Source organism: Equus caballus, chromosome 25 (genome assembly GCF_041296265.1).
Source record: "Equus caballus isolate H_3958 breed thoroughbred chromosome 25, TB-T2T, whole genome shotgun sequence".
Taxonomy (NCBI): Eukaryota; Metazoa; Chordata; class Mammalia; order Perissodactyla; family Equidae; genus Equus; species Equus caballus.
In genome coordinates, this window is record NC_091708.1 from 42,212,814 (window position 1) to 42,233,006 (window position 20,193).

General features: G+C 49.3%; 1 protein-coding gene across 45 annotated transcripts in view; it reads left to right on the forward strand.

Moving 5' to 3' along the window:
* Positions 1–500: 500 nt before the first annotated feature.
* Positions 501–20,193, forward strand: part of PRRC2B (proline rich coiled-coil 2B) — a 92,560-nt gene continuing 72,867 nt past the window's right edge. For 30 of the 45 annotated variants that reach the window (XR_011432691.1, XR_002803975.2, XR_011432698.1 and 27 more), the window contains exon 1: positions 501–640. The gene's annotated coding sequence lies outside the window, so the exon portion shown is untranslated. Of the gene's footprint in view, positions 641–1,355; positions 1,489–15,824; positions 16,079–20,193 lie in introns of those variants that run through there. The other 15 variants (XR_011432694.1, XR_011432703.1, XM_070251893.1 and 12 more) reach the window with 5 other exon arrangements.

The following is a 20,193-nucleotide window of genomic DNA, read 5'->3' on the forward strand; positions in this document are numbered from 1 at the left end:
CCGCCTCTCCCTGGCCCCTCCCCCTCCCCGGAACCCCAGCCCCCCCCTCTCGCACCCCTTCCCCCTCTTCTCCGCGGCCCCTCCCCCTCCCCGGGACCCTAGCCCCCCTCTCTCGCACCCCTTCCCCCTCTTCTCCGCGGCCCCTCCCCCTCCCCGGGACCCCAGCCTCCTCCTCGTACCCCTCCCTCTCCTCTCCGCGGCCCCTCCCCCTCCCGGGGACCCCGGCCCCTCCTCGTACCCCTCCCCGGGCCCCCGGCGCCCCTGTCTCGCCCCTCCCCCTCCCCGGGCCCCCGGCGCCCCTCTCTCGGCCCGGGAGGCACGGCAGGGGGCGCTGCGCGGGCCGAGGCGCGGCTGCGGGCGGCGGCGGCGGCGGCGCGAGGAGGAGGCCGGAGGAGGCGGGGGCGGCGGCAGGCGGGGGGCGGGGAGCCGCGCGCGCGAGGGAGGCGAGCGGCGAGACACAGGCTCCGAGGCTCCAGCGAGCGAGCGACGAGCGAGCCCAGGAGGGAGAGAGGGAGGGAGGGAGCGAGCGAGCGAGCACCGCGCCGCCGCCGCGCAATCCGCCGCCATCCCGCCGCTTCCGCGCCCGACCGCCGCCCGACCGCCATCGCCCGGCCCAGTCGCGCCCGCGGAACCAGACCAGGTGGGCCGGGGCGCGGGGCGGCGCGGGGCCGGGCGCGGGGCGGCGCGGCGCTAAGATGGAGGCGGCGCGGCCGGGCCGGCTTTGTCTCGGCGGCGGCTGACTGACAGCGGCGAGCCCGGGCCCGGCCGACCTTTGTCCGCGAGCGCCGGCCTCGGCCCGCCCCGCCCGCCGCCGTTGGGCCGCCCGCCCTGGCGAGGGCTGCAGGGCCGGGCGCGGCGGCCTGCGCGGCGGGCGGAGGGCGGCCCCGGCCCGCTCGCCATTGTTGTGGCGGCGCCGCGCGGCCTGGGCTCGGGCGGGCGGGCGCGCGGGCGGCGGGGTCGGGCGGGCCTGGGCGCCGCGCGGCCGGGGCCCGGCAAGGGGCTGGGGGGCGGCGGGCCCGAGGCCGGGGAGCCGCCTTCCTCCCCGGGCCGGTGTCCCGCCCGCCCCCACCTTGCATGCTTGACACCCGCCGCCCCGAGGGGCATCCCGGGGCCGGGCGACCCTCCGGGCCGGAGGCTGGCGGTGGCCGTCGCAGCGGCGTTTCGGGGCGCGGGGCGGGCAGGTCCCCCCGAGTGTCGCGGAAGTTGGCGGTCAGGGGCTGGTGGCCTGTGTGCAGGGGGCGGGGGCACAGCCGCCCGAGACGATCGCGGGCTGAGTGCTCGGAGCGGAGGATTATTTTCAAAATCCTTAAGGCCCTGTTGCTGAACATGTTTAATAATAAACAGGATGTCGCTACTCAGGGCCTGCCAGATGGGGTTTTTTTTCCTTCCTTGGTTTTTCTTTCTTCCCCCTCCTTTCTAAGTAAGAAACACAGCACTGTTGAAATCGGTGGCCTCTGAAGAGCGGATTTGCCTATGTAAAATTGGAAGGTGCTTTTTTTTCTTTTCTTCCTCTTTCTAAATATCGTGGGAAGTCCGAGCCCACCTTTAGGCAAGACGAGGAGGTGTTTTTCGAGAGAATGGTTAGCTTGAAGGAAGTGGGAGAAGGGGGGCGGGGAGGCTCTCCAGAGTGTGTCATTTGCTAAATGGCTGCCTGGGAGAAACCTTTAGAAGCCTTTGGTTTACAGGATTGTTAAACTGTCCCTGAGATTTTTGTTTGTTTGTTTTCTTTAAGGTTTTGTGTGCGTTTTATATGGCTTTATACATTATCACCCCGTTTGGTGTTTGTAACTATCTGTTTGAAGTCTTAGCATGGTTTCCCCAGATCCAGCTGCAGCAAAAAGCTGCATGTCTGTGCACAGCACTGTGGTGTAAGGTGGGACCGGGGAGGCCCAGGCTTTGGGGTGCAAATCGTCTTGGAGTTCTGGGAGCCTTCGTTGGCACAAATAGGGACATTGCATCCTCCACCTTGTAGGGAAGACGGTGAAGGACGTAGTGGAGGCACGCAGTTGGTGCTCAGTGGTGGTTTCTGCTACGGCTGTTTGTATAACTGCCAGCAAGTCCTAGGATGGAAGTTAGCCACTTGTGGTGCCACCCATAGGACTGAGCCATCCTGCGATGCCACAGGTTCTAGGCTGAGGCGTGGATGGGGAGAAGGAATTCAAAGCACAAAACGTCACTGAGCGCTTGCTTATTCGGTGCTGGGCCTCTGTGGGGAAGCAAGGATGGGAGAGAGGAGCATTTGGAGCCCTCGAGAACTAAACAGATCTGCGTTGTGTGGGAATAGGTCTCTGTCCTTGCATCTGGGGTGCCTGCCCCTTCCGAGGCTGTTCTGCTCAGTTTAAGGCAGAGCTAGAACAGTACAAGATACTCAGGACAACCAGCAGAGGCCCAGGGCGGCCTGCCTTTTGAGGATAACTGCTTTCTTTTGGGACTGGTAAATAATCATTTGGGGAGCCTCTGCTTGTTCAGGCAAGTGTGTCTCTTGGAGCCTGGAATCTGGTCCTCATTGGGTTACCTTACGCAAGTCTTTGAGCCTCAGCTCCTGCATCTGTAAAATGGGAATAATTATGCCTTGCCTTGGGTATCTGTTGGGGCTCTTGGGAGCTCCACATACTATTTGTAGCAAAGTGCTTCCATCCATAGGAGAGTGATGAAAATGTGTGTTGGTTTTGTTGATTGCTTAGTTTTCTTTTCTCCTAATTCCTGATCTTTTTTCAACGACCTAATTTCTGGTTGTTGGGACTGTGACCTCCCCACCCCAGATTCTATCCCCAGCTAATGTTCTGATATGACGACTACCACTCAGTTGCCTGGAAGCTCCAGAGTGGCTTAGAAGAGCTAGGCTGCTCAGCCAGGCTGGGGCGTCTGCTGTTTACTGGAGGCCATAGGAAAGACTGAGGCTAAGGGTCGGGGGGCTGAGCCCAGGCTGGCCACAGGTGAGGGCTGAGACCCCGGTTACCTGTGGGCTAAACCTGGAGCTTGTTTGTAAACGGGCCCGGAGCCCTCTGCTTGGACCTACAGTGGTTCTGCAGGCTGGGGGGGGAGGGGATATGTGTTTTGGTTCATTTTGCCGTTCGCACAACCATCTTGGTTTTGCTTTGTTCTGTTCTGTTTTTTTAAAACCTTCTTGGAGGTTCCAGGCCTGGCTGTGGGACTGAGACATCTTAGCGGGGGCACGTCATCCTTTCAGTTTTCCCCGCTTCCCGCGTCTTGCCCATCCTTTCTATTGGATTTCCTTCCGGCTCAGTCTGGCTCTGGACTGTTGGTTAGGGAGGGTGATGACTCGGCTGCCCCTCTCGCCAGGCTTTTTGATTACCTGTGAATTCCAGTTATCTCGGGGCTGACTGCACGGTCCAGGGGCCTTGTCTCAGCCCATGGTGGGGGCCTCTCCAGTCTCCTCGGAGCCCAAATGGGTAAAAAGAGAGCCTGGGGAAGGAAGAGCCAGAAAACCTCGGGAGAGTGGAATTTCAGGAATGGCAAGTCAAAACTAGTTCAGCGTGGTCTAGTTGCCTGGGGCCTGGCCAAGGGATTTTTGTTATGCCTTTTGGTTGGCCCACTCACCATACCCCACCCTCTTGTAAATTTCTGTTCCTTTTTTTTCCTGAAGGGTTATTTTATTGTACTTTCAAGATTTTTTTTTTGCCTTGCACAAAGTACTGACTCATGTTGCTAATGTCTGTGTGCTGGTTCTATGCCTCGTTATTCTACCATTTAAGATTGATCATTTCTGTGTTGGTTTCTATTTCAAAGCAGAATAGGCCAGGTGGGCCAGTGCATCTATTTCTGAATTTGATAAGGAGGCGTCTCTGCTATCAAATGTATGTATCTTGTTATAGGCAGGCAGGTGTTAAACAGAGCCTGTCTACACTCGGTTTTAAAGCAGTGCTTTCCCCTTGAAAAATGACGTTTCCGGCAGAGATCTGTTGGGCATTGTGCTCTCATGTTTTAGTCAGGGCTAACTGGGCTGGCTTCTTCTCAAATCCTAACTCGAGTTCTTAAGAATTTTTCGGGGGCTTGTATAGCTCGAGGAAGCTTATTAGGTCTGTCATTTGGACAAAGAGAGAAAGGCATTGCCCTGTGGTGCTGGAGATAGGAGAGAGAGAGATGAGAGATGGTGAGCTTTCTGGTGAAATAGAATTGTTGATGACAAGCTTTTAGGTTTAAAAGGTGCCACTTGGACTGGGCTCCCTCGCCTCGGAGCCTGGAGACCTGGGCCTTGCTGTCAGTGATATCACTGTTTCTGTCTGTGAGTGGCACGAGGGACATCTCTACACCAGGACAGAGGCTTGTCTTAGTACGTTGAGCCAGAAGTCTTGGTGGAGTGTTGTTCTTAGCTGTGCTTGTTGATTTTTTTTGTGTGACCTGAGCTGAGGGCTGGCTTGCTTCTGGAAGATGCCAGCAGCCGCGTTGGTTTGTAAAGCTCTTCAGGCAGCAGGAGGTGTCTGTGGGCAAAATGAAGTCTATCTTGGGTTGCTGGCCGTCCTTCACATTCTGTGCTAGACTACTTCCTTCCGCTCTCACCTCTGCAGCTGGTTTTGTAGCTCTGCTCTGTATCCTTTCTTCCTCCTTTCGGAGAAGCCATCTTCAGCCTTTTCCTCTTGTGGTGTTGCAAAAGCAGTATTTATTACTTCTAAAAGTCACTGTCACGCAACACATACTCCTTGAGTGTCTGCTGTTTGTCAGGTATTGTGCAAGGCCCTTCATGTAAGTTTTCCTCATTCGTAACAGTAACATTTTCACTGAAAAAAAATTAGAAAATACTGAAAAGAGTGAAGATGAATATAAAAATACAAATCACCTGTAACCTCACCATCAAGAAGTAACTACGGTAAAGACCAATATAGTTCTTTCTTTTGATTATGTGTTTATTCAAAATTAGAAGACTACTGGGCTGGCCCCGTGGCCGAGTGGTTAAGTTCACGCGCTCCGCTGCAGGCAGCCCAGTGTTTCGTTGGTTCGAATCCTGGGTGGGGACATGGCACTGCTCATCAAAACCACGCTGAGGCAGTGTCCCACGTGCCACAACTAGAAGGACCCACAATGAAGAGTATACAACTATGTACCATGGGGCTTTGGGGTGAAAAAGGAAAAGATAAAATCTTTAAAAAAAAAATTAGAAAAATACTGTATGCACTATTCACAGTTTATAGTTCCTCTTAATGTTATAGTGTATTTCCCTAAGTGATTGAAAACTTGATTTTTTAGTAATCACATAATTGCTGTTATATGGGTATGCCATAGTTTGTTTAATCCTTTCTTATTAGACATTTAGATTGTTGTTACCCATTTTTCTTTCTTATAAACAGAACTTTAGGGAGCCTCTTGCATGTCCGTCTTGGTCCACACTGCTGATTATTTCCCATCAGCGGAATTTCCAGGTCGGAGTGCAGGCTCCTCCTGTTCTCTTCAGCACCCTTCAGCCCTTGTTTCTTTTATTGTGGTAAAATATACATAAGAAGATGTACTATTTTAACCATTTTTTTTTTTTTTAAAGATTTTATTTTTTTCCTTTTTCTCCCCAAAGCCCCCGGGTACATAGCTGTGTATTCTTAGTTGTGGGTCCTTCCAGGTGTGGCATGTGGGACGCCACCTCAGCGTGGTTTGATGAGCAGTGCCATGTCCGCACCCAGGACTCGAATGATCGAAACACTGGGTCACCTGCAGCAGAGCACGTGAACTTAACCGCTCAGCCACAGGGCCGGCCCTGTTTTAACCATTTTCAAGTATGCTGTTCAGTCGTGTTAAGTACATTCACAGTGTTGTGCACCCACCATCCATCTCCAGAACTTTATTATCTTCCCAAACTGAAACTCTGCACCCACCAAAAAGAGTCCCCCATTCCCCCTGCCCCAGCTCTGGCACCCACCGTTCCACTTTCTTTTCTTTTTTTTCCTCTCCCCAAATCCCCCAAGTACATAGTTACATGTCCTAGTTGTGGGTCCTTCTGGTTGCGCCATGTGGGACTCCACCTCAGCGTGGCCTGATGCGCGGTGCTAGGTCCACACCCAGGATCCGAACCAGTGAAACCCTGGGCCGCCAAAGCGGAGCGTAGGAACTTAACCTCTCGGCCATGGGGCCGGCTCCTCCACTTGCTGTCTTTAAGATTGACTACTCTAGGGACCTCATGTGAGTGGAGTCATCCAGTATATGTCTTTGTGTCTGGCTTATTTCACTTAGCATAATCTTTTCAAGGTTCATCCATGTTGGAGCATGTGTCAGAATTCTGTTCCTTTTTAAGGTTGAATAGTATTTCATTACACACACACACACACACATCACAGTTTGTTTATCCCTTCATCTGTCTGTGGGCAACAACCGAGACATACAGTTTTATTTTCATTTATTGAGTGGTCCTTTTCCCCCAGTGGAGTGAGTGAGTATGCTGTGAAGCAGAATGCTGTTGCTTCCTCTTCCTTCACTGCTCTGTGTCTGACAGAGAGGGTGCTCCAGCAATGTGTGTAGGGTGAACGATGGAGCTGCATAGGAGGATCTCGTGGGAGCCCACCGAGAGGCAGGCCCAGCTCAGCCTGGGTGTGGGGCCGTCAGGAAAGGCCTTCTGGAAAATGTGGCAGACTTGAAATAAGCACCTTTTGAAAATAGTGTGCCAGCCCTGGAGTATTAGAAATACGTTTCTAATTTAGGATCAGAAATGTGTGGGGGCTGGCCCCGTGGCCGAGTGGTTACGTTCGCGCGCTCCGCTGCAGGCGGCCCACTGTTTCGTTGGTTCGAATCCTGGGCGCGGACATGGCACTGCTCATCAAACCACGCTGAGGCAGCGTCCCACATGCCACAGCTAGAGGAACCCACAACGAAGAATACACAACTATGTACCGGGGGGCTTTGGGGAGAAAAAGGAAAAAATAAAATCTTTTAAAAAAAAAAAAAAAAAAGAAATGTGTGGGCCACAGAGAGCTCGTGGGTCAGCTCGCTTTCCAGGGCGCCCCAACCCTTTGGATGTCAACGTGATGCAGGTGCTCCCGTGTGGCCAGTGGCCAGCCCAGGGGAGGGCAGGTAGGACCTTGGCTCTGAGAATTCCAAGTTGACTCGCCCAGCATACTTCTGGATCATCTCTTTGTGTGGAGTGATGGGGTGGGTCGCTGCAGGACCCGCTGGGAAAAGGAGGTCGTCTCCAGTGCTCTTTCCATGGTCCTTTGTGTCTCCCAGAGCTTTTTCGGGCAGGTGGTGTTTACATACAGTTCAGAGCTTAAAGAACCGCTCTGTTCCAGGCGCTACAGAAAACACGAGCCTGCCCGGGAGGGGCCCCGCCGCTGCCGCCTGGCCGACCTGTCCGGGGACTGAATGGGCTGAGTGTTCGGAAGCACTTGGGGAGAGTGGAACGTTGTCCTGAAGCATAAAGTGGAATTTTTTTTTGATATAAAATTAATTACAAAAGTATTCATACTCGTAAAGAAAAAAAAAAGAAAAAGCAAGCATACAAAGAAAAATGAAAGCTTTTCCTTCCAGCTTCCCAGGCAGTATCCACTGCCTACAGTTTGCTTTGTTTACCCTTCTAGACTCTCAGTGCACGTGTAAATATGACCCTTTGTAGGCAGGTTTTTAAAAATTTTTCCTTCTCCCAATGCCCCCTGGTACACAGTTGCGCACCTTTAGTTGTGGGTCCTTCCAGCCGTGGCATGTGGGACACCCCCTCAGCGTGGCCTGAGCGGCGCCACATCCGCACCCAGGATCCGAACCAGTGAAACCCCAGGCCGAAGAGGCAGAGTGCGAACCCAACCACTCGGCCACAGGGCCGGCCCCGTAGGCGGGTTTTTAAAAAACAAAGATGGAATCATGCTAGTCTTTCTTATAGGCAACTTGCATTTTTGAATATTTATCATGAGCATTTTTCCATATTAATATATATAGATCTACCACATTTTTAATGTTTTAAAAATTATTAGGTTTAAGAAAAATATAGAGGTGCCTGAAAAAGAAAACAAAAATAGCTCACAATCCCATGGCCCAGATATTCCCAGTTGAAATTTTTAAGAAAGTAGTTAGAAAATTCAAGCTGTGTTGAAAGGTCTAAGGGCTCTTCCCCTGTGTCTCTGAAAGGAAACCAGTATGAGAAGTTTCTTGTGATTCCTTCCAGAAAAAAATTATGCACATTATTGCACATGCGTGTTTATAGTCTTCCTAAAGCATGCTGCCCTCTTCACGTAATGAAATGTCATGGTGTGCTTTGCGACAGCCCGTACGGACAGATTACGTCATCTGTTTTAGCGACTGCAGAGAATGCCTTATGGATATACTTGATTTAACCTGTTGCGTATTGGTGGATGTTTGGGCTATTTCTAATTTTTGGATATCACAAAGTTTTGGTAATATTCTGCCGAATTACTCTTCAGAAACCTTAGATAGTTTGTATATAATAGCGTGTGAGAGTATGTTTCTGTAGGGTAGACTCTTGCTGAATAGCCCATTAAAGATTGTTTTGGTAAGAATTCTGCTAAATTCCTCTTCAGAAAACTTTGTGTCAATTTATATACACTAGTGTATGAGAGCGGGTGTTTCTGAACTGTGGGTTTTTCTGGATGAATAGCCTTCTGGGGTCATTTGGGTGTGCGCATTTCCCAAATCAAGAGCAGTGATTGTTGCAGGCTTCCCACAGTCAGTGTAGGATTTTGGTTTGGATCAATGTGGCCAAGCATATCAGAAACAGCGTTCTCTGGTCTTCCAGTGCAGAAGTGGCTGGAAGGAGTAGCCCTGGACGTCTCAATAGTGAGGCCAAGTGGGGTTTGTAGACAAAGGCACAGGTCGCCAGGCCTAAGTTTGATTTTCAGTATCAGCTGAAATGATGGTACTTGGCATAGATGTTTTCTTCCGGCCTTCGTACACGAGAGCCTGGCAGAGAAAATTCACAGACCTCCTCCATTTGGAGTTCTCCCGTAGGCCCTCTGGAGATTTCTGAGGCTCACATTTCGTAGCTCTTGGTGGTTTTGTTGCTATTAATATTTCTGACTGTGCGGAATTTATTTGAAGGCCAGTCCTGTGTTGCGTCTCCTGATAATGGCTGTTGTGCAGATCTGCTCAGTCCCCTCCTCAAGCGCTTGGCCTGTGGGCCCTGACTTCCCCCACCTGGTTATTCTAGATCACACCTAGTGGGGGGGCGCAACTGCACAGATGAAGCGCCTGGAAATGCCTGGGTGGTGTTTCATCAGGCGGGGTTGGGAAGGATGTGTGCTCCAGCGAGGTAGGTTCCCAGAGGAGATGCCGTTGGGGATGACACGGCTCTGGCCCTTGTGGCTTGTTATTGTGAGTTTGAACCTAGAGAAAATTCACTGGGAGAGTTGAGAGTGCCTTGCCCCCTCCTCTGCTCCTTTCCTGATGGAGAGTAGCCCCTGACTTTGAGGTCAGCTGCCTTCAAATCCAGGTTCTACCACTTGCAAGCTGGGTGGTTAAAATTATTTAATCTTTTGGAGTCTCCATTCTCATTGTCTGCAAAATGTGATAGTAACACCTTCCTCCTAGAATTGAGGGGAGGATTCAGTGGGTCCTACCCTGAAGTGTTTGTAAGGTACCTGGCACAAGGCAAGCAGGCTCTCAGTAAACAGTAGCTAATAATGCTTCCTGGGTTCAGCACCAGCTGAGAGCCTAGGGGTTTGGAGGAGGCAGGCTTATACGCTAGGGGCTCATTTGTTTACTAGATGTTGGTGTTTCTAATTGTGTGCTAAGCCCTGTACTACCTGCTGAAGATTTAGACCCAAATCACATAGCCCTGTCCTCACCTCCAGGAGCTCAGACACCTCCACCCAGGGCCTCCCCGTGGGGCAGGTGCATTGGAGCCCTTTCTGCCTAACAAGAGCATTTGATCACTGGCTGCTGCCCTATGCTGAGTCCATTCTGTCTGTTCTTGGAACGTTTTAGGTAAACGTCTGGGGAGGAATCAAGATAGGTATGTTAAGGCAGTTCGTGGGTTCTGGGTACCGGGGAGGCTCTTCAACGAGGCGGACCGCTGTCCTGATTTGGTGTCAGGCAGACAGGAGTGTTTATTTCCACCACTTAAACCTACCTTGAGCAAGTCTCATTTGTTTGCCCCTTTGAGCCTGTTTCCTTGCCTGCCGAATGGAGCTGGAGGTTTATGCGAGCTGTCTCATAGTGTCGTGGTGACGATGGCACCTAGTCAGCTCAGAAACAGTGTGAGGTGTTGCTTCTGCATTGCTTAGTTTACCGAGACCTTAAAAACAGCGGAACGGTAACAATACAGGCTGGTTTCAAAAACCCAAACACTCCAGAGGCGCACAAAATAGAAAATAAAAGTCATTCCTTCCTGCCCACTGTCCCTTTTTCATATCAAGAGGTGGGTGCTGTCTTGAAATGATTTTGTCTTCCACTAATGGGAATGTTTTAACGACATGCGCGTTCTAAACCTCAAGTGACCACGGGAAGCAGGAGATAGGAATGTTTTAGGTGTACCTTAATAGAAATAAAGTTAAGTAAAAGACATTTTATATATGATTCCCAAGCACTGTCACTTTGGTCCCTTCCTGTCCTCTTAAGAAAAAAAAAAAGGCCTTTGTAATTCTTTGCCCACCCTGGACAAATCATAATGTCCTGTTGGTGATACTTAGTGGTGGCAAAGAGTGGATTTAGTTACAGGGCCTGCTCTCCAAAGATCTGAAAGCTGTAGGATTTGGTTGTGACATGGGAGTTGAAGTATGGTCAAGGTGGGCCGTGTGCTCTCTGATGTGAGCTTGTTAGGGTAAAGAGGCAGCACCGTCTGTGATAGTTTAGGAGTGGGGAGGGCTCCGGGAGTTGGGAGAATAGAGTTCTTTTAGTGTGGGTAAGGTCTTTGTAATGTTGGTTTATTATAAATAATCAATGAATAATATTAGTGTATTTGCGTTGAGGGCACATGTTCCTCTTTTCTCCCTTACTGAGATGACAGGTTGGCACATCTGTGAAGGCCCCTGGGGAACACCGGGCTCTTATTTTCGGGTGGTCCTTTGTCGTTATTTCAGACCTGGTCTTGCCTGTTTGGCGGCCCAGTGGCTGTAATCGTCCTGGGTCTCCTCTGGTGCCTGAGGCTTGGAGAATAAATAGGTGTAGGTTCTTGAGGTATAGTCCTTTGGGCTCTGTTTTGGGTCATTTAAACCAACTCAGCCCTTCTAGCCCCTCTGCCTTCAGTATATTTGGATTTGTTTATTTACTTTCATCCAAGAGAGGGTGAATTTGTGGGGGCTGAGTTGATGCGCCGTGTCTGTATGAGCAAACACACTACCGCCCGTGGCTCAGCTCTGAGATGATATGGTAGAGGGAGAAGAGCAAGGAGTGACCTTGGCCTGTTACTGCACCTCGCAGCCTTGGTTTCCTCCTCTGAGCAGGGCCGGCGGTAAAGACAGCCACCTCAGCGGTTGTTGGCAGGGTCCTCTGCACAGCTGTATTACTATTCAGCCAGCTTGACGGAGTATTTCCTCTCTCCGATTGGAGGGTGGCATTACATCCAGGCGGAATGGTTTGTTGCTAAGGAGTCTCCTTGGGGGCTTCTGAGGAAGCCACTGTTGCCTCTTTTCTGCCTCCTCAAAGTTGAAGGGGGGCAGTGCCACAGTCGGGGAGGGGTTGGAAGAGGAAAGTGGGGTTTTTGTTTTAAGTGGCCTGTGTTCTGTGTCCCTCGGGGTATTTTCTCCTAGGAGGGCATCCGACTCCTGAGTAATTGACCTAATTAAAGGTCTGGGGTCTGCAGCGCTGCTGGTTTCTTTGGGCGTGAAACACCTCTCTCTCTTCCTTCGCCTTTCTTCCTGCCTTTCAGTTCTTTGTCACAAACTAGAAATGTGCTTCATAGAAAAATCAGATGGTACTCAAATACTGGCCCAAGTGTGTAAAGGCACATGTCCTGGCATGTCGGTCGTAGCATTATTTGTCGTAGTGCACGGTTGGAAATAGTTTACGTGTCTACTTGTCGGGCAGTGGGAAAGCAGTGTGGCGCAGCTACGCAGTGAGATACCATGTAGGCATTAAAAAGAATGAGGCAGAGCAGGATGTGTTTTCTTGGAAAGATGACCAGAGCATAATAAGAGAAGAAAGCAAGCTGCAGCATAGTGTAGTAACTTCCCACAGGTCTAGATGAAAGTTGAAGACACAGACTGTGGATAGGTTTATGCTAGCTGAGAAAGCAAGCACGGAGGGCATCTACCGTGTTAACAGCGGTTACCTTTTGAGTTGGACTGATTTGCACACTTTAGTATCATTTGAATTTGTTATGCTGTATGTGTATTAGTAACGTGTATTAGTTACAAGGATAACTGATTACAAAGGTTACCCATATAAATTTGAAAAACAGACACACCTGTGGGGGGTGGTCTGGGTCAGGACTGAGTGGCTGGTGCATTATTGGCTCTTTCCTGGCAAGAGCTTTGCCTGGGACCCTTAATTTGCTCAGACCCATCCCGAGTGCCCTGGCCCCTGGTGCTGGGGCCCCTACGGTTCACGTTTTTCCAGCGGATTCTGTCACCTGTCTCTGTTTATGCGTCAGTGGCCCTTGGAAACTTCTTTTTGATCTGGTTAGAAGAAACAATCCGATACAAATGCTGTCTCCAATTTCTGTTCTCTGCTAAATCGGATTTTACCACACAGAACGGAGGTTTTGGTGGCATTTGCAGGGTACTTCTCACTTGATAATTCACCAATATTAGGAGGTGGAAAAGGAAGGAGAAACTGAAATAGAGCTATGTGTCTTATATGTTCCTTTTATTTGCCAAGTCCCTGGTCACTTTTGACCTTGGAGAGCGAGGCCTACATGTGGCACATCTGTCCAGCTGTCCATCCCCCGCTGTGTATAGAAATTGTCTTTTTTTTTTTGCTTGCTAAATTAACTGCATATTCAAAAGATAAGGTAGGCCAGTAACTCTTTGCAGACTGCAAATGGATTGCTAGCCAGAGTCCTCTGCAGGCTTCATTCAGCCGGAGCCCGTGTGCCTGGGAGCTAGGTGGTGGGGACTGACCCCACCGCCCAGGGAGAAAGGAGCCATAACAGAGTTTAAGTTGGTCAGGAGTTACCACAAGGGTCACTGGGACCATCCAGCAAGTGCTGTGCTTGGGGAGACTCAAGACACCCCTGTGGGTGAGGAGCCCAGAGCTGGTGCACACCCTGGGGCCACGGGACCCTGTATCACAGTCGAGTTCCTCCCCTGATGCAGTGCCGGCTCAGACCGTCCCTGTCCCCAGGCCAGACTTGCCCTGCACGTTCGCCACAGCCCCGGGAGTACTGGCAGAGCCTGGGAGTACTGTGGGCATTTTATCCTGGGCCTCAGGGCCCCTGGATGGCCCTGTGGGCATTCTCTGGGGCCCACAGGTGGCCCTCATAATTACAGTAGCATGGCTTGTTTCCCTTGTGCCCACTGAGTGCCCGTACTTCCAGAGCAGACCTGGATGTCAGGCTGACCTGGGTTCAAGTTCAGGCTTTGCAGTGCCCTAACTTGATGGTAGTGACCTTAGGCCAGTCGTTTAATGTCACTGAGCCTTGGTGTCTTGTCTATAAAGTGAGGGTGCAAATACCTTTTGGTGGTTTATCGCTTTTGTTTCTTGTTTCAAAGAACTCCTATGTTTAAATTAAGTTTTATTCAAATTACTTTTCATTAAATTACTTTTGGCTTTTTCTTCATTAGTTGTTTCTGCTTTCCTTCGCGTTCAGTTCTCTTTTCTGACTTCTTAAATTGGATGCTTGATTTTACTTTGTTCTTTTCTGTTAGGAATTTAAAGTTTTTAGATTATTAAATTTCCTCTGAGTACAAATTGTCTTTGTTTTAAAAAGTTTGCGTGTGGAGTGTTCTTTTCTTTATTTAATGCTATTTTCTAGGTATTCTGCAGCCATGGTTTTGAATTCCCCTTTGATTCAAAAGTGTTTTAATAGAGTTTTAGGTTTTCCAACTGACAGGGTTATTTTTACTTCTACTTTCACTATGTTTTGTTTTATTGCACTCTGGTCAGAGATTTTTGCTTTTCAGAATTTGGGATTTTCCTTAAAGTCTCATATATCACTTTTTGAACATGTTTGCTGATCTGCCTTAATCATTTCATCTATCATCTCTATCTGAGTAGGCTTGATTTATTAAGGTGTAACGGTTTCTCTTTTTATTTTTGGGGAAGATTAGCCCTGAGCTAACATCTGCCATCAATCCTCCTCTTTTTGCTGGGGAAGAGTGGCCCTGAGCTAACGTCTCTGCCCATCTTCCTGTATTTTATATGTAGGATGCCTGCCACAGCATGGTTTGATAAATGGTGCATAGATGCACTCCTGGGATCGAAACCAGTGAACCACGCGGGCCCCCAAAGCAGACCATGTGAATTTAATTGCTACGCCACTGGGCTGGCCCTGAGATTTCTGTTTTTTCCAATCTTATAATAATTTCTTTTTTCATTTTAAAGTTACTGTGCATATGTAAGTTCACACAAAGTTATATTTTCATTATAGATTGTCCCGGACCCTTATAAAATGATGCTCTCTTTTGTATCTGGCTTATTTCATTCGCTATTATATTTGTGAGTTTTATCTATGTAGTTGTGTATGAGTTTGTTCTTTCTCGTTGAATGGAATTCCATTACGTGAATATAATATTTATTCATTCTAGTGGTGATAGACTTTTAGGTTGTTTCCGTTTTGAGCTATCCTGAATAATGCTGCCATTGACATTCTTGGAGTGTCCTTCCTTGCGTGTGTGTACGTGCTCTGTTGGGTGTACACGCAGGAGGGGAATTGCTGGGTCTCAGGGTACGCTTATGTTGAGCTTTAGTAGGCGGCTGCCAGTTTTCCAGTGATTCTCCCACTTGCCCTGCCCACCAGCAGTGCACGAGAGTTGTCCTTGATCCGCATACTCGCCAGCCCTTAGTGTTGTGAAGGTGTTGGTTCCCCCCAAATTGATCCCTAGATTCCGTATAATTCTGATTAAAATCCCAGCAGGCTTTTCTTTTGTTGTTGTTTTGTTTGGAAATTGACAAACTGATTCTGACATTTGTGTGAAAATGCAAAGGGCCAGGAATAATCAAAGCTTGAAGAGGGACAGAGCTGAAGGACTTAACCTACTAGATGTCGAGACAGCACAATGTAAGGATGTTAAAGTGGCACAGTGTTGGCAAAAGGACAGACAAACAGGCCGATAGAATAGAATGGAAATCTTGAAACAGACTGCACATAGTTTATGACAAAGGGAAAAGAAGGCGTTTTCAAAAAGGTACTGGGAAAATTGGATTCTCTGTATAGGAAAAAAAATGAATCTCCTACCTCAAATCATATCCAGAATCAGTTTTAGATAGATTATAGAGCTAAACATGAAAGATAAAACAATGAAGCTTCTAGAAGAAAACATAGAATATCCTTATGATCATGGAGAAGACAAAATTCCTTAAATAGGACGCAGAAAGCACTACCAAAATAGAAAAGATTGATATCGAACTACGTTAAAACTTGTATCTTCTACTTTTTTACAAATGCTCTAATAAAGTGCAACAAATGCTATTTTCTGATTGCCCAGATACGTCAGATAATCCGTCAGTTCCGTTGCTCCCCTGGAAGCCTTTGTCCTGCTCTCTTCAGGCCCAGTTCCTCTCTTGCCCGTAGCACAGCTTCCATGTGGGGCTTCCTTTGCTTGTCATTTCTGCGGCTTGTCTTTGTCCCTGTGTTGGAGCTCTCGTTCTGTGGATCCTATGTTGTATCTGGTAATTTGAGCATCAAATAATAGCAACTATCTTAAGCCGCCTTAAACAATAAGGACGTTTATTGACTCAAGTAAGTGGAAGTCCAGAGGTGGGCAGGTTTCTGATTGGTTGGTCCAGTGGTTCCATGTTGTCATTAAGGAACCAGGTGTCCTGTTTGTCTGGGTGAGTCACATACACATTCTGAGCCAATCACCAGCAAGGGGGATGGGTTTCTCTTACACCAGGCAGGCCCCCTCCACCTCAGCTGGGTGTGGGTCCAGCCACCTCAGGCCCGCCCCAGGCCCCTGTGCTGCCGTGCGAAGAGAAGAGAGAACTTCCTGTAAGAAGGAGGAGGGGAGAATTAGCTGCTGGCAGGCGGGAATGACCGCTGTGACATTTGCCTCTGTCTTGCTTGTTAGAGCATATTCCCCTGCAACTTTCTGAGAAGGTAAATGTTTTGAGTCCTTGTGTGAATCTGAAAAAATCTTTTTTTAATCCCCACCCTTGACTTGGTCAGCTGACTATTGGATTCTGGACTGAAAGTCATTTCCCAGGGAAGGGAATGATGCTGGTAGAAGCTCATCATTGTTGCTCATGAGAAGTCATTGTTGTTCTGTCCCTCGACCTTTCTTAGGGGCAAGGCTGCGCTCTCAGAAGCTTTTGGGTTCTTGTCTTTATCCCCAACGTACTGAGGTTTCATGATATCCCTCGTGTTCTTTTTACACCCGTGTTCTGAGGCCTTGTTGGGCCCTTGCAAATCTTGGGTACTTCAACTCTGGGAATTTTTCTTGTGGTTTTTATTTGATAATTTCTTCCCCTCCTTTTTTTTCTCTGTTTCTGGAACTCCTAGTTAAATTTGAACTCCTGGATTAATCCTTTAATTGGGAGGCGGGGGGTGGCTAGCATTCATTTCCTTGTTAATATTTCTGAAATTTGCTTGACTTTCATCTTCCATCTCTTCTATTGAATTAAAATTTAAAAGTTTTTTAGAATAGTTTGGATTTACAGAAATGTTGGAGTTCCCATATACCTTGCTCCCAGTTTCCCCTGTTAGACATTTTACATTAGCATGGTACATTTGTACCAACTAATTAACCAATATTGATACATGATTATTAACTAAAGTCTATACGTTATTCACATTTCCTTGGTTTCTGCCTAATGTCCTTTTTCTGTTCCAGGATATCACATTTAGTTGTCGTGTCTCTTAGGTTCCTCTAGCCTGTGACAGCCGCCAGACTTTCCTTGTTTCTGAGGGCTTTGACAGTTTTGAGGAATTCTGGTCAGGTATTTTGTAGAATGCCCTTTAATCGGGATTTGTCTGATATTTTTCTCATGATTAACGTGAGGTCATGGGGTTTTGGCTATCATGTGCTTAATTCTTCCTAGGGCTTTTTCTTTCTTTCTTTCTTTCTTTTAATTAAAGATTGGCACCTGAGCTAACAACTGTTGCCAATCTTTTTTTTTTCTGCCTTTTCTCCCCAAAGCTCCCCAGTACGTAGTTGTATATTTTAGTTGTGGGTCCTTCTAGTTGTGGCATGTGGGATGCTGCCTCAGCATGGCCTGACCAGCAGTGCCATGTCCACACCCAGAATCCAACCAGCGAAACCCTGGGCTGCCGCAGTGCGCGCAAGCTTAACCACTAAGCCGTGGGGCCGGCCCCCTAGGGCTTTTTCTTGTTTGCTGATTGTCCCTTAAGAAAAAAAAATCCTGGTTTTGTTTTTTTTGCATGGGTGCAGTACCTTCTCTTAGTTTTCTGAGGATATTAATTTTATGTTACGTATCTTTTCCTTTGGTTCCTGGCGTTGTCTGTTTCCTCCAGGTTCTTCTCTGTGTCTCTTTGGTATCTGTCCTTTAGTTGTGGTCTCTCAGGTGTCTGTGGTCTTGGGCACGTGCAGTGATTAGAAACTGGATAGTGGGTCACTGGGAGCTCTTTTGCTGTCGAGTGGGTGGATGGGAGGCCGGCCTTTTTTCTTCAGCCCCAAGTATAGATGTCTATAGGTTTTCTGTAGACGACTCCATCTTTGCCTGGGGTCTGGAGAGAGGGGCGCATGTTTGTCTGCCACCCTCTGTGAGGCCAGCAGCAGAGGGACCCGAGGGTCCCGGGGTTTGCTACTCAGACTTTGTTTCAGCTTCTTTCCTCACCCCCACCCACTTTGACCCTGGTGTTCTCAAGTCTAGACTTCTCTTATTTAATTTATCCGGAACGGGGTGTGGAGGGGAGGTGATGGGGAGGCCAGTGTTACCCGTGCAGCCTTTCAACAGGTCCTCCCACCTTTAAAGCCCCACCGGGGCCCCGACTTACAAGGCGCCTCCTGAGCTCCCTGATGTTCTGGGGGTCAGTGGGAGGTTTGCTGCCCTGCGCTCCTCAGTTTGTAGGATCCTTCAGTCTGCTAAATCTCTTGCCACTCGTGTCTGTTCTTTGTCTGCCGAAACCATCCCTATCTTTTGGGTTCTCTTTGTCCTTTATGTTCATTTTAGGGGGTTTTGGAAGGGTGAGCTGTAAGTGCCTGTGGTCCTTCTGCCATATTAGGCAGAACCTCCCTGTATTCTAAATAGTGTTTCTATGAATTGATTGAAAGTAAATTAAGGGCCACTTCTGGGGAGGCTGTGTGTGTAGACAGGTAGACCCCGTCGTATTTGTGTACATGTATGTTTGAGTAACTGTTGGTAAGCACATTTGTCAGTTACACCACTCTGCTCTTCTCACGGATCGGTCCCCCGTGTCGTTTTGTGTTGGAACATCTAGAGCTACCTTTGCTGGAGCGGCTGTGGAGCACTCTGAGTCCCAGAAGAAAGGGCAGGTGGGGGTTCTCGTCGTTTGTCACTCCTTCCTTAAGTTTGTGGGGAGTGAACTCTGCCCTTCCCCTCTGGAGCTCCTGAGAAGGGAGGGGGGCCTGGAGGTGCTCAGGTGCCTGGGAGCCACGACTTGGGGACGAGCGAAGTCCCTGTGCCCGTCTGTGGAATTCCTCCTCTGTGCCTCTGAGTGCTCCATTAGGGGTGTTTGTATCACACCTTGTGACTGTTATCTCTGTCCTTCCAGCAACCTTCTAAAGTAGATACTCTGTCCCCGCTGTGCAGAAGAGCAAACGTAAATGGCTGAGGTGGCGTTTGGGCTCCTCCCATTCTGGCCATTTGTGCGTAGAGAGAGCCGCTGCCCGCAGGAGGGCACGCGTCCTCGGCAGGGAGGGTTTGCCCAGAGAGGCGCGTCAGTGCCCTTGGCTAGGTTGGAGTTTGAACAGCCCCGTCAGCAGGGGCTGGTATTTGGTAGACGATAGAACTGGACTCTGCCTCCCCACCCTCCTGCGTGCTTTCAGCAGCGAGTCTCTGAGAACACGAGGTTTGGCAAGGTGGGAGGGCCGCCTTCTCCTGGGCCAGAGAAGGGCACTGCCCATTCATCCTCCCTCTGCTCTGGTGCCAGATTCTAGCTGCTACAGATGACGTTCCTACGGGGAAGGCCGTGGGTGTGAACAGTCGCTGTGCTGCGGGGCCCGAGTGCTTGTCCTGGGCCTCTTTGCAGTCCTTTCTGAGCTTTCCTTCAAACCATTTTCTGGGGGCTGGCCCCCTGGCTGAGTGGTTAAAGTTGCACATGGTCCGCTTCAGTGGCCCAGATTAGTGGGTTTGGGTCTGGGCGTGGACCTGCTCCACTCGTCAGCCATGCTGTGGAGGCCTCCCACATACAAAGTGGAGGAAGGGTGGCACAGATGTGAGCTCAGGGCTAATCTTCCTCAGCAGAAAAACCCGCCAAAAATTTTCATCGTGTTTTTAAACAAATAGCAAATCTTTTTGGAATTTATGTACAGTGTTTTATGACCTTCATTGCTGGACTCTTTTGAAATAGGAAACAAAAACACAATAGGACAGAGTAGCAAGAGACAGATGATTAGTATTGCAACATGGTGGCCCCAGAATTTAAGTGACTTGTGCTGGTGAAGAAAGATCCATCAGTGTAGCTGGGAGCTGGGCTGCGGGTGATAATTTTTCTTGAGGCTTTACACTTTTTCTCTACCAAGCATTTCTCTACCAACATTTTTTTGTTACTAAAAAATGTTCCGGGTAAACAAATGAGCAGGACTGGGCTCCTGCACCTCCAGGAAGGGTCTATTGCAGCCCCAGGGTGTGATTGCCGGGAATAACCGTGCTTATGGTCCTGAAGTGGGAAACCTTGAAACTGGGGCAGTTTCTTGTTGTTTAAAATGTGGTCACAGCGGAGTGTTTACCTCAGGAGGGTTTTCTGAGAATTAAAGTGCATCTCTGTCTCCTGAGAGTTAATTAAAGGGGTCTGCCGGCAGGTCCTAAACATCTGTGATTTTATGCTCATGGTTTTGAAGATCTCTCTGCCTCGTACCGCTTAGGCTGTGATGCGCCAAAGTGGGGACAGATCTCTGGAGCACGGGAGGTGGAAGCACAGGTGCCAGGTGTGTGGGCACCTGGGGCTGTGAGGGCCTGGAGGTGGGTGGGAAATTGGAGGCCACCGTGGTTGCCTAGGAGCCTGGCAGGATGAGGAGTGTTGTAAGGGCGACAATGGGGCTGGGCAGCTGGGAGGTGACGAGTGAAGAGCTG